This window comes from Puntigrus tetrazona, chromosome 19 (genome assembly GCF_018831695.1).
Source record: "Puntigrus tetrazona isolate hp1 chromosome 19, ASM1883169v1, whole genome shotgun sequence".
NCBI lineage: Eukaryota > Metazoa > Chordata > Actinopteri > Cypriniformes > Cyprinidae > Puntigrus > Puntigrus tetrazona.
In genome coordinates, this window is record NC_056717.1 from 1,852,508 (window position 1) to 1,875,471 (window position 22,964).

The following is a 22,964-nucleotide window of genomic DNA, read 5'->3' on the forward strand; positions in this document are numbered from 1 at the left end:
GAGAAAGCAGGGTTCTTTCCCTCCAGCCAGGTGTTCAAACATCTCTGAACTGACACAGGAAATCGGAGTAAGAAGGGAAAGTTATCTGTCTGCCCTCCCACATGGCGGTAGCCCAATCCAGCGCTCTCCCATTCAATATTGAACACACCAAAGCCATTTTGCTGTCGTTTGTGGGATATAGGTGAGGCTGTTGATTGATGAAGAGTGAGCATTGGAGTCGGAAACCCTTACACTTGGCGGGATTATCATCAAATTTATCGAGCAGAGAGAGTTGAGGTAAAATGAGATTAGCACTCACAATGGTGTCGACTTGTGCGGGAGGTGAAGCTTCTGTAGCTGCGTTGGTAAGTGGCGTGAGCATTTGCATGGTTCTAACCAGCTGCTTAGTCAGTGTAGTTAGCTTTAGCAACTGCTGTTGATGATGATACTTCGGAAACCAGATGATACAGAGCTGCTGGATCCTGTGGTGGCGAAGTCTTCTGCTCTTTAATAAGAATAGTCAGAAAGGCAGGAGATCAACATCAGTGACAGGGACATCAGTGCCAAAGGCAGAATCATGAACAAAGTCAAGTGAGGGTCGACGCAGGCAGCTATGATCAAGGTCAAGGTGCACAGGCAAGGGATCAAAAGGCCGGCAGAAAACAATCAAAGAAATGGTAAAACAGTCCAAGATCAACACAGGAAATCAATGGAAATGTAAGAACAATCAGAATTACTAGCCAGGGCAAGGATAAGACTTCAAAATGAGACTGAGTCTGAGCGCTGTTTATTAAAGGGGTAAATGGGTTATACCTGGGCAGGTAATCAGTCTTAGGTATGGGGCATGATGGGAAATGTAGTCAGAGACTGTTAGTACTCAGGAGAGGATTCCGTCCTGTGACTGTCGGAAAAAGCCACAGAGGCGCAGTTCATGACACCCAGATTTATTTACCCAAATTATCATTCCTACTGACCATTCTCAGGCTTCCAGCCTAGATCTGGGCAGCATATCTGCCTTCGGATCCTTCTGTGCGTGAAATGTGTCCAGTCATCAGAATAGTTCCTAAGGCATATAAGCAGAGGGGATCAAGCTAGAGACCTGCAATCCCGCGGGAGTACCGCGGGTCTCGCGGGACCCGACGCAACCCAGTGCGGCGCGGGACGAAATTTGATATGTGAACGCGGGTGCGGGCGGTAAGGTCCTCGTGTGTGCAGGTTGCGGGAGAATAAAATTATTTGCGGGACTCCCGCAAAATGGAAATATCTTAAAATTAAATAGTTAAAAAGAAATAAAATATTATTTATCTGCTGCACAAAAGCAACACAAACAACTCAAAATAACGTAAATTCTCACGTGGTTCTTGCGAGGAACAAAGACCATAGACCCACACCGAGGCAAAATGTCTGAAGAGCATGACACAGGTGGAGCGCTTAGTGCTACAGATATTAGTTCATTATTAAAGAAAGGAACATACAGAACTACAAAGACGGTATGGAAAGCACCTTCCCTTTGCGAGCTGCGACAAATGCAGCAAAATACTCGCATACAGCAGCCCCAAGTCTGGAAGTTCAGGTCTGAAGCGTCATGTGTGCACAGTTTTAATGTTTACATGCGGGCGGGAGCGGGACAAAACTTGAATATTGCGGGCGGGAGCGGTAAAAAATTATCTATATTGTTGCGGGAGCGGGCGGGAGCGGGACTGAAAAATCTGTCCCGCGCAGGTCTCTAGATCAAGCTTTTTCGGTGTTTGGTCCTCAGTTATGGTAACAATCTGCCGTTTGAGGTCAGAGTGGCTTTCTTCTGACAGATGTAATCGAACAATCTAAGTTTACCCAACTAAGAGTTTAGGAACACATCCCAAACCCATTAATGATAGGGTCCAATAATAATAATGATAGGCACAGTAATTGTAGTTACGAATATGGTATTCTAGGACCTGTATGGAACTATTTTTTCAACCTGAAATCTTGTTTTATTTGCAAAGTACAAATGCTAAAATCCAAATACAAAACACACTAGAAGAGCACAGATTTAAGGACAGTGAAGGCCACACCTCTCTGGGGGCAAATCAAGCTCAAAATCAGATTTAATATCTTTGTGTTTGGCCAGCCTAAGAAAGGAATTATATTTTTATATCATTGATGGGCCAGGCTGTTCCCAGAAGCCCAACAGTTCAGCTAAACTAGCTTGAAGGGAGAGTATAGAGACTTTCTTGTCTGTTATTAATCAAAGTCTATTTGTACCAATGACAATTATTTATAAAGGAACTTGTTTTTCCACTAAAGCTTTAATCGACTCTGGGGCAGCGGCCAACTTTACTGATTCCAGTTTTATAGAAAGACTGCAGTCACTTAGAACCACATGCTCACTAATCACTTCTATACATAATATGCCCATTAGAAAAAAATTGTGTTTCTGACCAAACTATAACACATTGAACAATAAAATGATTAACCATAGAGATATGTTATATGATCCAGTCTCTCCACACTCCTATAGTCCCTGCATGGCTAGTATCATAATACCTGTGTTTCATTAAATAGGGAAAAATTACTCACAGCTGATGTTTTTACCACCTCTGTAGGCTTCAGGATTGTGCCATTGAAGTGCCATCTGGCACAGTTCATTCTAAGAGCAAGGTCTATCTATCCACTCCATTGGAAAGCTATGTTATGAAGAAATAATATATCCAGGTGGCTCTTTGTATAAGATTTATTTGTCCATACACCTCCCACCTACCCTTGTAAAAAATATATATATATTTAAAATACCTTTATTTTTGAATGTAGTTCAAATCTATTAACATATTTACTAACAGATATATTGAGAATTTATATTAAGACTAAAATGTGTCATTTTGTAATGAGAATTGATCTTTGAATAATATCTTTAAATAAGAAAAAACTGTGTACCTGACATACTTCAGTATGTCTTTAGCTGGACAGCTAAAGACATACTGAAGCTGGACAGTTACAGGTCGTGGTAAGTACATAAATATGAAAATGTATGTGTTTAGTATACTTAGCATTTAAAAAATGAATGGAATGGAATAGAAAGTGGTTTATGATATTGTATTGCCTCAGTGCCAGCCATGTTAAGTACTATTGTTCTAATGGTTCCTGTAGCTTTGGAGTGGAAAACTAGTCAAATTTTTTCCCCAAATTGTAGTGAAAACTGCCTTCGTTTACCAGAATGTAATAATAAGAGTGTCTATGATTATATTTCTGTCATTGTATTCTTCTGCTTTATACTGTTCAGTGCTTTGATACAACCTGTGTTGTTAAAAGTGCTATATAAATAAAAATGATTGATTGATGACAATTTTGAATAGCTTTGCATGTTAGTGGATTTAACATGATATAATATATTTGGACTTATACATATGCTGCTGCAGAGTAAATATGGAGACATTCCACTGCTAAGACTGTAAAGAATATTGTTGCTGCAAAACAAAATAAACACACAAAACTTTTTTGACTATAGCAGATATATATGTTGGGTTATTCTCATTAGACTAGCTAACTAAAAACACGAAACCAAATTATATAAATGTTGATTTGAACAGTGAGCAAACTCACTGGCTATAGATGCAACAGACACCAATCAGCTTGTACCGCGTAGTGAATGATGATTCCTAGCATTGACTGAATTAAGGACTATCATTATTATCATTACTATCATTCTGTGTTGTCTTGGAGTTTTTTTTTAAATGATGGAATTTTTGACAGAAATGTTGAATATTCTCAGACTTACCTGTGGATGGATCTTTTGGGGTCGGTGAAAAGGTGGTTACCCACTGAGTGTCTGCAATGTGACCAATAGCACCCTTTGGGTGTCTGAGAGGAAGAAGAAGCGGTTGCTAAACTGGAGAAAGACATCATGGGAGGACGTTTTAGCGAGCCATGACATTATATGGCCAGTGATCATGCGTGACAGCAAGTCATTGACATCATGTTTCCTCTTATTTGCTATTTGCCAGCAAACTACTAGAGCACATAATAGCATATACTGTATCATAACATATCTTAAGTCTCTCTGAATTTTGTGTATATAGTTGTCTGCAACAATCGTGCCACAAAGTTATAATGGGAGTGTTGGTGAAAATTCAGAAATCAGGTTACTGGTAGAGAATGATATTGTTCTCTGTTTAAAAATATAAAATCACAATATGAAGAGAGGACAGTTGGTTTGAAGAGCGTGAAGGTTCGCTAACACATATACAACAGTAAAAGACTACTGTGACAACAAGCGACTGTACTTGAGCCCTCGCATTCACCGATCACAAGTCATGATGGTCATAAAATGTAGTTTCAGATTTTTATATCACGATCACCCCAATTTCGAAGCCTGTTTCAAACGATTAGAAAGGAATAACTCATATTTGAGACATTTTAGATATTTTTAAATGCTCAAAATAATTGAAGAAACGGACAGACTAACTGGAACTCTCACTCTCTGAAGTACAAAAGCAGCGCTACACGCTGGACACATGAAAATGGACAAAGGTATTGGTGTTGGTATGAGTAACTGAGAGGATTATTCAGATATCTGCAATGCAAATGAGATCTGCATTTAAATCAGAGATGCCCTTCAAATAGCATCTGTTCGAGTAATCATAAGGCACAAAGCAGCGCATAAATGTCTGCATACTGTATCATATACTTTGAAGCTCACCAATTCTATGCCTTGGAGTCCTGCATTCAAGAAAGGCATGGTGAACATTTAACAGGAAGCTTTGTATGCTGCAACAGCCCTCACATCATTAATACATCCTCTGCCTTTATTTGCATGTGTTTGAACAAGTCAGTAGTTTTGCAGAACAAGATAATTGAAAATTAGCATTAAGTTTTGGATTGGTTTTAAACAAGAAATCCCCTCCCATCCAAACTAAGTGAAACAACTGATTTATTTATTTTATTATAAATTGTACAGTTTGTCTAACAACACACCCCTTAAAATAAAAAGAAACCAATCAAACCTTCATGCAGAACACATGCCAGGTAACCGACTCATTTTCATTTTCTTTTTTAAGTTATTTGTTTGTTTGTTTGTTAGTCCATAAAGCCTTTAAGGTCTTTCAAAGTTGTATTTACTTATAGAAAGTAAAGTAAATTCTGTTTTTATATTACAGGTAATTTAGCTTTAGCATACGGTGAAATAAAGTTGTAAAAATACTAAATTTAATTCTCTATATAGTGCTATATCTACTAGACTCAGTTATGTAGAATAAAATATGAACAAACATGTTTTTGAGGAAAACGTAACTGAAAAAGTAGTTCCCAGCATGCTTTGCGTTGGACTCCATCAGGAGAGTAAAAGTTTTAAAATAGCATACTTTTTGCCTTTTCTCAACATGATGGAGATGAAAATGAAAACAGCTGGGCTGAGCAATACCATTTCAGTTTTATTCAATAAATAATTTCCAAATCACAGCATTCTGATTTACAGAGAAGGTCAGACTTCTCAGAAATCATAAGAAATTCTTAAAAATAAGAAATCATAAGAAATTCTTAGAAATTCTCCATTCATATATTCATTCATGTCTTACATTTTAAGCACACCAGGGTGACTAGGAACATGACTTTTTGGGCAGACATGGCTGTTTTGCAGGAGAATAAATATGAAATTCACTTGAAATTCAACTGAAGCATTCTTTCTAGTTTAGTTCTGAAGTGCAACAAAAGATTTTGATCTTCATAAAATAGAAAGTGGTTGTAAAAAAATAAGCGAAGCATCATAAAAAATTCCCATTTCCATCATCAGTGAAGTTACAAATCCTTGGAGAGGACCTTGTGTCATGTCTTAATGTGTTTGAATGGCCAAAGACTCTCCGAGGATCACAGCCGAGAACTTTGAGTTCTACTGTTGCCGGACACTACTGGAACTTTTAACAGGGCCGAGGTCTTTGGTCAGATGAAGCTTAAAAAAGATAAAGATTTACACAGGGATAAAAAAGTGACCCGCATGCCCACGGTTAAATACACTGTTGGATCATTAATGATTTTCTGCTGGAGGTCCTGGACATTTAGATTCATGAAATCTATAAACACAAACAGATAAGTGTATATGTTTAAAAAAATATGGAATAATTCTATATATATTTGAATATGATAAAAATATAATATACATGTTATATGAACATATATACACTGAATGTATGTGTGCTTATATATACATAATAAATAAATGCAGTACACACACACGCATATATATATATATATATATATATATATATATATATATATATATACATACATTAATGTGAATAATCATGATTAATCGTTTGACAGCACTAATTTAAATATGACCTTATTGATATTTTGTCTGATTCAAAAGAATGCCATTTCAATCATTTAGCTTTTATTATTTGTCTCACAACCGCCATTTTAGTGCATCACTAATTCCATTCGAATCTCAGAATAATCAGCAGAGCTTATTTTACCCCACAAGATGAACCTACGTTCTGTTTTTATTGAGAGTTACAAGCCTCCTACAAAATCGCAAAAATAGAGCCCTTCAGCTTCCTCCGTAAAACTGACAGTGTTCGGGAATGCAGGTTTTAATGAGGCAAATTAAACCCACTGATGCAATTTTTACATAAGGTTCACGGCTAGAAATCAGTATGCCGGCTTGGTTCAGTCCTGCAATGAACAAGATATCTTTCATCCATTATTGATGCGGTGAGTGAGCGCTCTACCCTGAAGGCACGCTAGGATTCCCAGAGCCCGGTCTGCCATCAAAGGCTCTTCTATAATCTCTGCTTTTCTCTTTCTCACTCATCTCTCTCTCTCTCTCTCTTTCTTTCTCTCTTTTTACCCTGCTAACATTTTATGACTCATCTTATCCATTCACTGGATTTTTATGAACTGGGTTTAATGAAGGTTTAATTATCCAATTATTTGCATCATTATATGAGTGTTAAGATCATATTGTGTTGGTAAAAGCCTCAGTAATTAAGACATTAATAACTTAAGGCTTAAGAAGCTTGTGCATGCAGTTAGGTAAATTCAGGAGGTAAACATATCAGTTGTTCTCCGAGATTGGACTATTTGAAAAAAAGATAAGTACTAATAATGAAAAAAAACGTATATTTCTTCACAGAAAAAAGGACTAGCGGCGCAACCAAGATTTTTTTCATAAGGGTGGCCAAAAGGGTCAATGAAAATATTAGGGTGGCACTGGCACAATACACATTGCATGTCTAAATCCAATGGCAGACAATATTTTTTTGGAATTAATTATTTCTGGGAGCATATCAAGTTATACTCAAAACTTCAATATAGAGCTTGCTCTGTATAGAGCAAAAAAAAAAAGTTGTTTTCAAATTCAACTGCAAGCACCATCGTGTTCATTTCAAGTAATAGAAGCAAGAATATATAGATGTTTAACTCAGTGGCGTACCGTGGGGTTTTAGTCAGGGTCTTCAGTAAGCGACTGTAAACTACATGCACACATCTTACACATCTCTGCTAAGCACACAAACTGCCGCATACAGGCTCTCAACAACAATGGTAGCTGATCAGATTAGAGTGGGTTAAATACAGAGTAAAGTTCCCTACATGGTCAGTAAAAGTAGTCCGCCAATACACAGCTCGAACACACTTTCTAGACTTTTTTATGGTTGGGGAGGCAAATGGGGTGGTCAGTGCCATTTCAGGGATTACAATACTAGCTTTCATTTTATAAAAAAAACTAACAAATAAATAAAAAAACCAGTCTATTCACAGTTACATTTTATTTTTAAGGTGTCCTTGTTAATAAATAATATTAATTAACTACATGTACTTACTATATGGTTAGGGTTACTTGCATGTAATTATGCACAATTAATTTTTATTATAATAATAAGTACATGTAATGCGAAACAAGGAAACCTTAAAATAAAGTGTTACTGTATTCTGTATTGTTTTCTCTATTCTTGTTTTCTTTTTATTTTAAAAATGTTCCTCCAACACTAATGTTTCATATTCTTTTTCTATTCTATCGACGTTTTTTTTATTTTTTTATAAAAAAGTGATAAATAAAAAACCTTGCTATTGTACGTGAACTGCTATCCGAGACTTATAGCGCTCGCATACAGTATCGTTGCTCTTTTGTTGGTTTTAATTGCTTCTGTCATCCTCATTAAGTCCCTTTACATAAAAACGTCTGCTAAAAGCCTAAACGTAAGCTGTCTGTGCAAATTCCCCATGCTGATAGTCAAAAATACGGCTTGGCGAGGCTAAAGGTACTGGTAATGTTGTGGAGAGCAAGTACTGTCAGTTTATCTGAGGTGCTGGTACACAAGAATAATTCCTGGTATTGTGGAAAGCATAACTGCTAGTAGATCGCTGAGTACAGGCCTATTTCGAGCGCCGAGGATGAATACATGGGAGCAGAATGTTCATTAATAGCTGAACTATTTCTTTTCATTCACGTGCCCAAGGCCACAATTTCAGCCTTGCAACAGAGCTTAAAAGAATCTGTTTGATACTTTTATTTAAAATAGTGATCGGAATATATGAAATTATACAAAAGTGTAGTGTTGATATGCGTGTATTTGCTGTGCGCCATCAATGTAAAGGTCTCTCAGGATTATACATAATATATATTCCAGTTCAAAGAGATAGCATGCACTTACATGCACACACAAACGGGTGCGCGTGATTAAACGACACACTATACCTAATAATTTCACCAGATCTGACATCGTTCCAGGTGTTTGCTTGTATCTACTCAGATGATAAATACCTTCTATAAACTGAGGAGCATTTGCCATCTACTGACTGCAGTCTGCAATCACATGAACACTGGTTCCTTTCAGGAGCTGCTGGGTTCTTCAATGCACCGAGCACATAAAGCAGCAATTCACTTCTTTAAAGGGATGCTAGATTAAATTGTACATAGAAATGTATTGAATGAATGAGGAATTACTATAAAGAATGTATTGAATGTGTATTGATTTCATAAACTCTTTCATATCAGAGTACTTACTTAAAAAAAAAAAAAAAAACCTTCTAACTCTAACAAACATTAAGATGAATTTAAAAATCTTTGATGCAGATACAAAGCCATACATGAAAGCAAAAGAATATAGCATTGGCACAGAGGCGAGGAGCAGAAGAAATTAACAACATTATTAATGTAGGCGTACTCCAGGCTATTACAGCTTCAAGCTTCTTCCTTTGATATATTTCCCGACTCATTACTTTTGCATGGCTGAGAGTTTAATCACCACCTAACGCTCAACATCTTCAGTATCTCTCGATGCGCTCCCCAGAATGCTGAACTTGGTTTTACTGAGACGCTGCTCGCATTCTAATAAGATTCACGGAGCATCCCAGACACTCCAAACGCCTGTGCGCCGCTGGTCAGGCAAAGAGGACACAGAAAAGTTAAGTCTTTTATTCAATTCCGCTAAGATAGTCTGCCAAAGCAAAGCGTTAATGAAAAGACTCACAAGTCAATTGAGAAGCATTAGCATACCGCAAAAGCCTTTCTTTAAACCTCTTTCAGCGAGAGGAACATCAAAGGGGTTTCTTTTCCAAGGTAGTCGGGACAAAATGCATTCGGAACAAGATGGCCAACCAGAACCAAGCCTGCAGGAAGAACACAGACTCGTCCCTGTCTGACACTCGCGCAATCTCCCTCAAATAAAGCCGTAGCTCAGAGAGAACATTTTGTTTGATGCATTATATCAACAGTTTCATTTGCTTTTTAACCAGAATCTGCATGACTTTTCAACTTGTTCAAATTTTTTTTACAGATATTTCAAAGATATGTTTTTCCAGATATAACAAAGCTTAAAAATGCCACTTTCTGTATTGAAATTTCTTTTTTAGAACGTCAGACCTGGAAAACCCTATTTTGAATTCCCTGATATTTCTGTGTTCATCACATTTATGAATTGATGTTTCCCTCTTGCTGTTACAGTTATTGTATTTGGTCTCTACTGAAATACTTTTAGTTGAAAATGCAACGTTGTAAAACTAAATTGTTATTTTTCAACTTAAATATAAGCAGTTTGTTTTATTACATGAAAAACATTTTTAGATGTAGATTTTAGATTTAGAAGATTTAGAAGATTGATTTTATTTCTAATAAATGTTTATGAAGCACATCTAAAAGTCAAATCGAAGGTACAGTATGAAAGTACAAATGTTCATGGCCATCTTATTTTATGCTTAATGTCTTTTGTTAAATTACTGAAAGAAATAAAGTGGCATACCACACTGGCCTCACACCTCACACGGATGAAAAGCATCATAACAAACTAAACACAAAAGCATGCAGACACACACACACACACACACACACACACACACACACACACACACACTTGCTATAAATAGAGACATTCTATTGTATTAACTGTGTACTTTGCATTGTTTTATATGCAGCTAATTCTAAATACTAACCTAGCCCTATAAGAGAAATTATTTTTGTATTTCAATCTTAATTTACCTTATTGTTTTCGTAAATGAGGATGTTCCAAAGGGTTTTAGCTCACTTCTGGGTTAAAAAATATGTACACCCACACTAAATATTCCCATTGAATCATCTGTCCAGGAAAAACATCAGAGACTGTACAGAAGCAGATGGAAAGAAGTATTGCCCAAATTGATTTAAACCAGTTGTTGCACTATGCTTCAAAGAGCAGAGAGGACGTCGGTACGGTTAGCTATATAGAGAAATTAAGCAATAAAGATGAAAGATACTGTGTGACTGCCATGAGAAATCAGACGTCAGGAGAAATTACCTAAGAGGTTTCACATGACATATACATCCTTCTGTAATTCAGATTAATATTGACCTCTCTCTTCATAAGCACAAAGACATGACAGACAGTGATATATGACTTAAATGCAGTAGAACACCAGCTGCAAAATACATCTTTTAAAATTCCCTATTTATAATCTACTTACATTTCTAAGACTTTTCTTAGGGGGTTTGTAACAAACAGGCCCTGTGCTCAACTTTAATAGTAAAAAGGATCATATTTGTATGAAAACACAGTGATTACCTTTCCGCGAACAACACAACAACAACAACAACAAAAAGAAGAAAATAAAGTACCAAGTATCATACTTTGAAGCACTGTCAGTAAGGTATATGAATACAGCCTGCAGCAGACTGTATATTAAAGAATCATGTAACCGCATCAGTGTACCGCGCCATATACAACTCCATAAGGGTCAGCCGATCAGGTTGATCAAAGTTACATAACAAAACACCGCTCGACGATGTCTCGTTGAGGTTAAACACTGGTGTTTTCTTCTAATAGGGGATAACGCTGCACTCACCTGCCGATCTCTGTGGATGACGACATGCTCACTTTCACTTTCCTCACGCGCACGAGAGGCGCTTCGGGTCGATTTGTCCGCTTCCGCCGCTCGAATCGCAGTGGACCGTAGCCCCGGTAAGATCCTCGGTTCGCTCACACTGAGTTCGTCGGAAAGCGCGTATCAGGTGAAGGGGTGATCTGTGCTAATGTCATGATCTGAGGAGAGACCCCTCCTCACCTGCTCTCCTCCTCCTCACAGCCCCGGTTACCGGAGAGCAAACTGGAGCTCGACTTACAGGCTGAAGTTCACGGAAATTAACCACGGTTACGCCGAAATTAAGCATGGACAGCTGAACTATCATATCGTGAAACCACAGTAACCACAAAATGAGTATGTGTGTGTGTGTGTGTGTGTATATATATATATATATATATATATATATATATATATATATATATATATATATATATATATATATATATATATATATATATTTTTTTTTTTTTTTTTTTTTTTTTTTTTTTTTTTTTTTTTTTTTTTTAACAACACAAAGTGCATTAAACTGGGGTTATTGTCATAAGCATTAGCCTTTATCTTATTGTTTTATATCTGTATTTAGCCTCAGAACGATCTCAGGAGCTAAGGTCTGGTTTTGTGGTGGCTGCACTTTAAAATGAAATTATTGATTTATTTAAGTGATAAAAGGATTTTGAAAGTAACTGTCCTTAGTGCTGAGTCCTACTGTAATGTTAAACCGGCCTGCTTAAAATGTTTCATTTTAATTTGAACATTTGAAAACATCTGTTATAGAAATTTAGAAAAGTAATCAAATGCAAACTGGTACAATAATAAAGTATCTGAAATAGTTATACTACTAATTGCATTTTAAAAAGGGTAGGTCTGTAACCTATAACATCTCATGGTATAGTTGAATAGAGTATAGTAAAAAAAAAAGACTACTGATTACAGCACCCTGTGTGACCCTGGACCACAAAATAAGTTATAAGTAGCACAGGTATATGTTGTAATATATGCCAACACTACACTGTACGGGTGAAAATTATTGATTTTACATAAAGACTATGTTCTGTGAAGATATTTCCTACCGTAAGTAAATCAAAACGTACATTTTTGATTAGTAACACGCATTCTATTGGACGTCTTTAAAGATGATTTTCTTAATATTTCACATTTTTTTGCACCCTCAGATTCCAGATGTCAAGATGCCAAATGTATTCTTATCCTAACAAACCATACATCAATGGAAAGCTTATTCATTCAGCTTTCAAGTTCAGATCAATCAAATCAATTTCAGAAAATTGGTCCAGGGTCTCATATACGATCCATATTCAGTGCGCTGCGTCAGGCTGTAAATCTTAGCCGTCTCTCAGGTCTCCCTCAGTAACAGACACGGGCCTGAGTAGAGAGGAGCCAGCGGTGTTATTATCCTGACGGATGAATCCACTCGACAGATTGGAGCATCTGCCATTCCCTCATTAATGATCACTTTCCTCTCATGCCCTCCCCAGCATCCGCCTCTCTCTCATTTTCCTCTCTGTTTCCTTCGTCAGTGGCAAAGGATGATGTTGTAATCAGCACAGGGGCTGAGTGAGCATTTCTCTTTGCGGAGCGCCCGTGCCATCGACAGCAGGAGAAAGGAAAGACGAGGAAATTCCTTTTTCTGACACTGTATCAGCTCGTACTCCTTATCTCTCTCATTTAACAACCAACTTCACAATTACCATCAACCAACAAAACCCTCTCTCCCTTGCTCTCTCTTAATTCAATCTGAGTTTAATGTAATTTAGCTTAATGATGGTTCACATCCAATATTGTTAAAGCATTGTACACAAAACAAGTAATGACAGGAAAAAGAATATAAACTACTGTAACAATGTCCTAAGTAATGAATTAGAAATGTGTTATTTAGTCCAGTGGTGCAAATATGATTTTTTGGTTTCTTTTATGACGTAGTTCATTCATCCTTTTGCAGTGTTTTGTGAATGTTATTCTAAAAACGTGACTCAAGCAAAAATTACTTTTAAAATGGTATCTATACATTCTGCCACAAAGATCGCAGACAATCATTTTAAGTCAAAAATGTGTAAATAAAATAATTAATTTCCACTGTTAAACAAATGTATATTTCAAACAAATAGGTTTCCATCCAAGGACTTTTTATGGAAAAATATGTAGCACTTTTAGCAAAGTTTTACAGATGTAACTGATGGAAATGCCATTTATTTATAATAAAGATAAATAAGATGAAAGTTGTGTAGTGTAACTGCTCGCAGCGCCGGCAGGATCGCTTGATTTTTTTTCCCCTTATGAAAGTGGAAAGAGCTTACAATAGCTATTTGTTCAAGAAAAAATCATTGTTCGAAAGGACTATTTATTTATTATATTATAGGCCTATTTTTTAAGTCCTTTCGAACAATTTAATATATTATTATACATATCTTTATTATGTTTTTCTTTGAAAGTTTGTAGATATAGGCACAATGCTACTTGTAGTCAACAGAATGTGTTAAAGGGGGCATTCAAAATAAAGTGAAACCAAAATGGGCTTTTAATCCAGCATCAACATCACCAAGACACATTTATCAAGTTTTCGAAAGCTGTGCTCCTCCTGAATGCAGAAGAGTTGAATGTAGGCACCATGACCATCAAGTCCAGCAGCAAACAAGCTCTTCTGAAAAACAGGAGGAACATAGTCTTTGTTTTGTGAATTTCAAGAAAGTGCTCAACTGGGTCTGGTACACAGCTTAATGGGTGGCACAACACATCTGTTTCAAAAGTATGTATTTTTCAAGCATGCCTTCTCTTACTAATTTTATTCAACTTCTTCAATCACACCATGATGGACACTCTGCAAGACAAACACAGGTGGGGGACAAGAGCAAGAAATTCAGATGATCAGTCAAGCCATTGGATCCCATAATGACTTATTCACACCTGAAGGGGAAGTTGAGATGATATAGTATTTAAAAGTTAATTTTGCCCCTATAATTTGCCAAACAAGTTCATAGAGCACTGAAAAAAGCAGAGTGGGGAGAGGACTTGTGTTATTTTGCCAGTGTAGAATATGTTTTCTCTCTTCCAGTATTACTCAAAGCAGGGATTCTCACAACCAAGCCAAGCAAGATTACAGAATGCTTTAAAAAGTCCATGGATACTGAGTAATGCTTAATTTGGATCTATTTTTGTTGGAGGGAATAAGTTGAATTCATTCAAATTTTGTCTGAATAGTCGCTAGTGAAAAATATATATACTAAAATGTAAAATACATAAGTAGTACATTTATTTAAGGATAAGTATGCTACAGATACATTTACACATGTAGCAATGTACTTGTATTTTGCAATTGCACTTTTAGTATACTAAACCAATAGAGTTAATGTCTGCTAAAATTAATTTTGTACTTAATGCACTTTAATTGCGTGAAGTAGATCTAAAGACATGTTCAGGCATATATGATTGTGCTAAAGTGAAACTATTGCAAGAAAAAATGTGTATGTAGTGTGTATTATGCTGTATATGTAAATAGACATGCAGTATATATTTTGAAATATTTAAATATTAAATATTTTTTGAACAACTAGTACTCCAAATAAAGTCTAGTTATAATTTTTAGACCAGTCTCAAGCGATACGTCTGCAAATATGTTAATAGATTTAAATTATTCTCAGTATTAAATAAATGCATTTAAATATGTAACACTTTTTTTTACTGGGGGTAAGCTAATTAATATTAACATCTTTGAATCAAAGCATAAAGAAAAGTGAGAGTGCTGCTGTTGGTGTGATGTTGCTTAAGCTTACTCTGATTTTTTTTTTTTTTGGAGTGAAATGTTAGTAAATATTTTAAGTGTAACTTCACAAATGTATTTAAATTAGATAACTTATTTTTTACTAAGGTAGTATATGAATAGATCATTAAAAAAGGCCATTGCAAACTGCACTAGAAAAAATTATGTAGCTTTGAAATTCAAATTTTTGTTCTTCGTGCGTCTGCAGAATATACAGATGACCTTCGCATCGTAATCTGTCATGCACACTGTCAGATGGCAGTATTTTTCTTTGTTTAATAAACCTCCAGGGAGTGCATTTTCTCCTTCCCAGCCATAGCAACACAATAATTGAAAGACATCATTCTTGTTTTCTACAGCTTTCACTCTGCAGTGCATTGTGTGTTATCTCTTCAAGCAGGCCACGCACTGCATTCAAACACCTTTATGTGACTGACAGCTCACATCAGCAGTACGCACATGGGAAATGCTTAAAAAGCTGATATTTAGGGCTGTTGTAAGTAAAAACGCTGGTGTTTGATGCATCATGACCTCAAAACGTAACATACGGCCATCATTAGCTTGTTCAGCCTGCAGTTATTGTGAGGTGTTGCTCCCTCCAGTGGCAGGACAATCAGAGAAACTGGCCTTATGGAATAAATGACTGAAGAATATGCACAACACTCACAAGCCTTGTTGCTAGGAGACACGTGACCAATTAAAACAATAAAATAATAATAATGATAAAAGTCTGTGACATCATACACTATGCATTTTTTCTATTTAATCGGATTGATTACAGCCGAACTAGCATCAACTTGTTTAGGTTGTAAATCGGAGTAAAAACTTTTTGTATGTATTCCAGCTGTAAAAATTTAAGGTTTTAAAAACCTATAAAAAGTCAGATTCAACAATGATCCAAAAAAACGTAAACACTCTTTCAACGTGATTTTATTTAAACAATGCTCTAGCGGAGTTCACAAAAAAAAAATGAATAAATAAAAACTGAGATGAAAAATATAGAAATTATTGACTATAAAAAGTATTGATACATAGATGTGTAAAACTTATCATAGCGGGATTTTGTTTATTTTTATTATGCTTGATATGAAAATATGGTATAACTTAAGTGCTTGGGTAACTATACAACTTGTCAGTGTATGTGTCTCAACCTTTTTAGAGAGAGAGAGAGAGACAGAGAGAGAGAGAGAGAGAGAGAGAGAGAGAGAGAGAGAGAGAGAGAGAGAGACAGAGAGAGAGACAGAGAGAGAGAGAGAGAGAGAGAGAGAGAGAGACAGAGAGAGAGAGAGAGAGAGAGAGAGAGAGAGAGAGAGAGAGAGAGAGAGAGAGAGAGAGAGAGAGAGAGAGAGAGAGAGAGAGAGAGAGAGAGAGAGAGAGAGAGAGAGAGAGAGAGAGAGAGAGAGAGAGAGAGAGAGAGAGAGAGAGAGAGAGAGAGAGAGAGAGAGAGAGACAGAGCAGTCCAGCACTTTTTCTCCATAAAAAAAAATCTGGTTATTCAGTAAAATTTAATGTCGACAAAATGCACGTGAAAGCCATAGAAAAATCAGAAAATCTGTCATAGCAGTGAATATCAATCATATCAATGCTTGGTACAATCTTTGGTCCTGAGGCAGTCTCACCACGTGATGGCAGCATAGCGTTATTTCCTGCTCCAGGTTAACTTTATTTGAAAGGGTTTCAGCTGGAATCGTTTCCGCCTTTTTAAGAGGATCTTAAATGACTGGAAGTGGAATGACTGTTCCATTAAGAATGAAATGCGGGCTTATTATCGATAGTAAAACTGTTGTGAAAAGCAATACACCAACAAATGTCCACAGTAAAAAAAGTTTAAAATGTCATTTACCTCACGTGTTAAAAAAAGAAAAGAAAAACATAAGGCTGTAAATAAATCACAGTGTTTCTAAGATACAACACGAGTCGACTGGGTTAACAGTAAACATGCCAGCTTCTCTGTCTGCGTGTAGTTTCTGGCCAGCTGTTTGGATCCGAGTCTTGGAAAGACAGCAAGAGAAATGGAAAGAAGAGAGGAAAAGCACAAGGCCTTTTTTGACTGCCTTTGTTTAGGACTCAGTAGAGTGAAAACCAATGTATTGTGGCTGGGTTTTCAAGCAGACGCAAATGAAGTGATTGGAAGGATGGGCTATAAGCTGACACAACCCTAAATAAAATTCATTTTCAATATATACTGGCAAGGTCAGACCAATAATGGAAAGTAAAAATTCTTGTCTTTTACAATACTTACTGTCATGCTATTCATAATCTTGTGGAATGAAAAGGAGAGTTTATGTTTTGTTTTTTTTCATGAAGCAAATGTGGGCAGGCTGTCTGGCTCCCCCCAAAAAAAGCTGTTAAGTTGTTGGTGTGAAACTCTATTGGCATCGCTAAAAATACCATTTGAGTGCATTTGGAAGATGACCATCCAGTAAACTGTGTATTATATACCATCTCTACAGACTCAACTGCATATATGTCTTATTAAATTAGATCTAATTATATTTTGATAACTAATATTCAACTTTTATATTCATATAAATACACACACATACAGTAAATACAAGCTTTACGACATAAACGTTAATATAATATTGCACTTATGCAAAAATAACAAAAAAAATAAGCTGATTCAGTTGCATGAAGTGTTATCACATGGGTTGCAATAGTGACCATAAAGATGGTTTACATTTAAGAGTCTCTAAAAATGTTACTGTCTGGTGTTTTCGTGCATTCTCTGCAAATATGGAAAATAACTAAATTTACATTTAGCAATTTAGCAGACACTTTTATTCAAAGCGACTTACAAATGAGGACAATTGAAGCAATCAAAATCAACAAAAGAGCGATGATAAGCAAATGCTGTAAACGGCTTCATCAACCGGCCTTTACAAAGCGACATGTACATGTGCCAAGATTGATTATTGTTGATTATCAGCACACGCAGTGTTTGTTGTAGGATGTTGTTTTAGGGCTGTGCAACTAATCAAAGTACTTTCTGCCCCCTTTCTATCGGTGTCCTTTCACTCCACAAAAGCCCAATTTCACGTGCAAATCAGTAAAATCGTGCACGCCTAAACGGTCAAATGCATGCAATGTGTCAAAATGGGGCACTTAGTAAATCCTCACTGGTTATGTAATAAATTAGCAATAATAAAAGAATGAAAATACGTGTGTAACAGTAATTTGATCCTTGCGGCTCTTAAAGGTGACTGCTTTCTGCTGGGTGATTAATGCAAAATTATTTCAATGAATTGCACAGTCCTAGAATGACATCCTACAACAAACACTGCGTGTGCTGAAAATCAACTCACCGCTTGGTCCACCTTGGCACCAGAGCATGTGAGTGAAGCGGAGCGATGTGAAGCAGAGCCCCGCACAGGCCTCAGATTCAGGCCCTAGCCCGTCCCGTGTCCAACAGCTTATTAGAATTACCCACCCGAGCTGTCTTTTTTCCCCTTCTACCAAAACCCGGCCCAGTAGTGTTTTTTTGTTTTTTTTCTTTTCTTTTTTGTTTAGAAGGAAATTCTTGAACAAAATGTAATCTGATAAGTAACGGTTATGTTTAGGATGATCTTCAGATTGCACTTCTTAAAATACATTTTCGGAATTTAAATGTAAATTTAGCCTATTAAATTTAGCCTATTAAATCTGTCTCTGACCGCTTGGTCGTTATCCTGCTATAAAAACAACTTAATAACAAATAAAAAAAAAAAGTTCCATTTTTCTAAATTAACTTATGAGACATGTATGCAGCATTTAGGCTATGTGAATGCCAATGAACAGGGTAAAAATGTCAAAAACCTCAGCATCATCAGTGATTTGATTCAGAAACCAGGTCTGCCGGTATCTGGAGATTATAACTGTATATATTTCTATATTATATTTATATAGTTCCTTCATTTATTAAACCATGTGTAGCGATCTAACCCAACGTAGCCTACTGCGCATGCTATCTCACAGAGCGTCTTTAAAGAAAAGTCATTTTACATGATTATAATGAAAGAGCTTTAGTTTTCAATTTAATATTATTATTATTATTATTATTTTATAAAATGAAACTTTTTTTATTGATATTGTGAGTGCACACAAATAAAAGTAGAGCCTTTACATTTCCGAATGATGTGTTACTCTTATCTTTATCAGTAAAAGTGATTATTTTGATTCTGTTTTCACTGAAAAAAAAATTCAAGTGAAGGCACTAATGCCCTCCGCACAAACATTTATTACGAAGCCCAAAAACTGAAATCAATCAATCAATAAAATGTATTTATATAGCCCTTTTAACAATACAGCTTGTGTCAAAGCACTGAACAGTATCAAATAGGAGAATAGAGTGATAGTAATGTATAATGACAAGATTAAGCATTTATTGTGCAAAGAGGGTCTATGTCATCATATTGACGATAATCACTAGAAATTAAGTGTCCCCAATGTCTGACACTCCAGATTAAGTGAAAAGGGAGCGTCAGACAAAGTGTGCATTGTTGGTGGGTTCCAGAAAACTGTTTGCGAGCTAAGTTTGTACAAAAGGGTTGCGTTACAACAATAAAAAGAATTACAAGATTATGTAATTACATAAAGATACTGGAGAATTATTCTCTGGCATATATGATGTTAATTTGATTACAAACTGACTGAACAGATTCACTGGCATCAGATTTTTGCATTTATTTGATATATATTACACAAATTCCAAATACAAAGTATGAAACATGCCGCCAATGGTCATCTGCTCTGGATATCAAGAGAGCCAGACAGCTGCCATTGCACAGAAAGCGAAAACTTTTTCCTTCACAAACTTTGGCTTGTCACATCCAATCAAGTAAATCACTTTTCACACAGGAGCACGGAGCAGGCTATTGCTCAGGTTAATTCAACATTCACACATTTTTTCCAGTTGCTAACATGCATTTGTTAAAAAGGAAAGTCAAAACATACTGAGTGAAACAGGAATGTGAATGACTTTTCAATGCTTTCTCAAAATATACATTCAAACAAGGTAATAAAGCTAACTGCTTTCACAACTGAATACTCTTTCCATCTGTCACCTAAAAAACAACCCTGGATACAGAGTTTTCTCTGCCTGTATTGTGAAGCATAAGGCCATCTTCTACCTAAATGTCCAGGTTTAAACCAGTCTAAATCAAGTGTAAATCACTCAATCCTCCTCAATCAAGCTCGTAGTTTATGCACCATTAAACACCACTGTAACAGTCATAATTTGTTCTGCTCTGCAACAGCTACCCTGTAAAAGATTGCGTTATACATGTGGGTTTTTGCTAAATGTGACAAAATTTTTATTTAATGCAAAAAACGGTCAAATCAACGATAATCGCTAACTAAGTCCTCAACTAAGTCAAGAACCAAAACCCCATCCATGATAGAATGAAGAAAAAAAAAACCTTGGTAGAAACCAGGCTCAGTTGGGGTCAGTCGTTCTCTGGCCCCATGACCAGCACAATTTCTAGTTCAATTTTAAATGCAGCTATGTCAGATTTTGTAAAGAACTTATTGTGTCTGGTTCTAGGTGTTCTAGTCACCGATTGAAGATCATCTCTTGGTGCTGATTCACCCTATGATCTGGATACGAACTGAGAAACAAAATAAAAAAAAGAAACACGAAAAGAAAAGACTAATATTAATGTAGATGCCATTCTTCTCTCCACAATGGCCCATCAGTTTACATGCTCCACCCGATCTATCATCCATCTGGCTCTATCAGGCCCTCCCTCCACCTCACCTGGAGTTGGGAGATATTCCTCCTCCATGGCTCCTCTCTCCATTGGCTCCACCTTGGGCTGCTATCATGGCTCCTCCTGCTCCAAGTCCCTCCTGTCTCCATCCTGGCTTCTCCCTCCATCATCACTACCCTGAACACTGTCTGTTGTCCTCCTCCCGGTCATCCTGCCACCTCCTGAACCTCCTCCGTATTTCCCTCTCCTCGAGCCTTCTAGGAGGGGGGCAAACTCTCACACCCCTGGACTACTTTGTTTGTGTTTTCACCCACCATGTGCTCTGTGTGACCTAGTTTCTGTCTCTCCTTGATTGTGTATTTGTGTTCAGGCGTGATGTGTTAATTAATGTCATTATCTCGCCAATATAAGTTCCATTCTGTTCAGTGTTGGTTCGTCCGGTCATGTCGATGTAATGTGGTTGTTTGTGTGTGTGCTACGCTGCCTGTCAATCTCTGTGGATTATTAAAGACACAGTGTTTGATTGGGTGCCAGTGCAGTGTTGACAGAACCAGGTAAGTATGATTATACTTCCTGGTTGTAGTAAGGACTCTAGGTCTCTCTTTTGGACCATCTGAAGTTTGTTTATCAAGCATGCAGCCACCCCAAAAAAACATTACAATAATAAACATTAAGGTCATAAATGCGTGAATTAACATTTCTGCATTTGATGTTGAGAGCACAGGTCACAATTTACATATGGTTTTGAGATGGAAAAACGCAGTTCTCTTTCATAGGTTCACTTCGACACTACGAATGACAAAGTGGGAACACCCTCTGTATGACTCGTGAGGCCCAGTCATCTAAGCTCAACAAGCGTTTTTGCAGTGGATCTAACTCGTACATGCCTTACCAATGCAGCAGCCACTGACTTCCTCAACCTTGTTGGCTCTGTGGAGCACAGGTATGCTGTATTTCCAGGGGTGGAGGACACACTTTCCATGCACCTCTCGCCGGCCTCTGCCACTTCATAAAAGTCTGCGGTCATGCATTGCGATTTTCACTTCAATTCAACAGAGTCTGTTATGCTTTCAGAGCTGAACAAGACATCTGATGTATCGAAACAGATCTGTGCATTAGTCTGAATAAAGCCTGTTAAAGCTGTCACTGTCTATGGTCACATCAGCAATAATCAAATGACAATAATTGTCTGTAAACATTCAGATTTAAGGAGCACTCAAAATTATTTTAAAATAATTGTTTATGTAATAAAAAAAATTATTTTGCACAAAATGCATTTGATTAAAAATTTAGATAAAATTTAGCTATGTGCAGCAATATTGAAAACTGAGAATGGGAAGCATTGTGATATTGAGTTAATAATGATAACTGTAAATAACTTCAATTGAACTGAAAAACCAAGATTCACACCCCTACTTTTAAGACGACAGTACTTGACACACAAATATTTTTAATTATAAAACTCCAATGTTGTTTAAGAAGTAATGTTGTAAAAATGCATTTGTACAGCAAAGAATAAAGTGAAAAAATGTAGATTAAAAAAATCGGAATCAGAATGGATTGTAAATTCCCACCCCTAATATATATATATATATATATATATATATATATATATACATATATATATATATATATATATATATATAGAGAGAGAGAGAGAGAGAGAGAGAGAGAGAGAGAGAGAGACACTATATAGACTATAATATAGGCTGCTTTATTTGGTCCCCCTTACTAGTACCGGGTTGGACCCCCTTTTGCCTTCAGAACTGCCTTAATCCTTTTGATTAATTTTGATTTATTTTGATCCATATTGACATGATAGCATCACACAGTTGCTGCTCATTTGACGGCTGCAGATCCATGATACGAATCTCCCATTCCACCACATCCCAAAGGTGACTGTGGAGGTTTGAGTACAGTGAACTCATTGTCATGATCAAGAAACCAATCTGAGATGATTCACGCTTTATGACATGACGCGTTATCCTGCTGGAATTAGCCATCAGAGGATGGGTAGACTGTGGTCATAAAGGGAAGGACATGTTCAGCAACATTACTCAGGTAGGTTATGGCGTTGACACAATGCTCAATTGGTACTATTGGGCCCAAAGTGTGCCAAGAAAATATCCCCCTCACACCATTACACCACCACCACCAGCCTGAACATTGATACAAAGGAGGGTGGATCCATGCTTTCATGTTGTTGACGCCAAATTCTGACCCTA

The 22,964-nt window shown here is 36.7% G+C and overlaps 1 protein-coding gene across 2 annotated transcripts in view; it reads right to left on the minus strand.

The window, feature by feature from the left end:
- LOC122324230 (retinoic acid receptor beta-like) overlaps positions 1–11,490 on the minus strand; it is a 159,002-nt gene extending 147,512 nt beyond the window's left edge. For both annotated transcript variants that reach the window (XM_043218506.1, XM_043218504.1), the window contains exon 1: positions 11,263–11,490. The gene's annotated coding sequence lies outside the window, so the exon portion shown is untranslated. The remainder of the gene's footprint in view (positions 1–11,262) is intronic.
- Between the last annotated feature and the right edge of the window lie 11,474 nt (positions 11,491–22,964).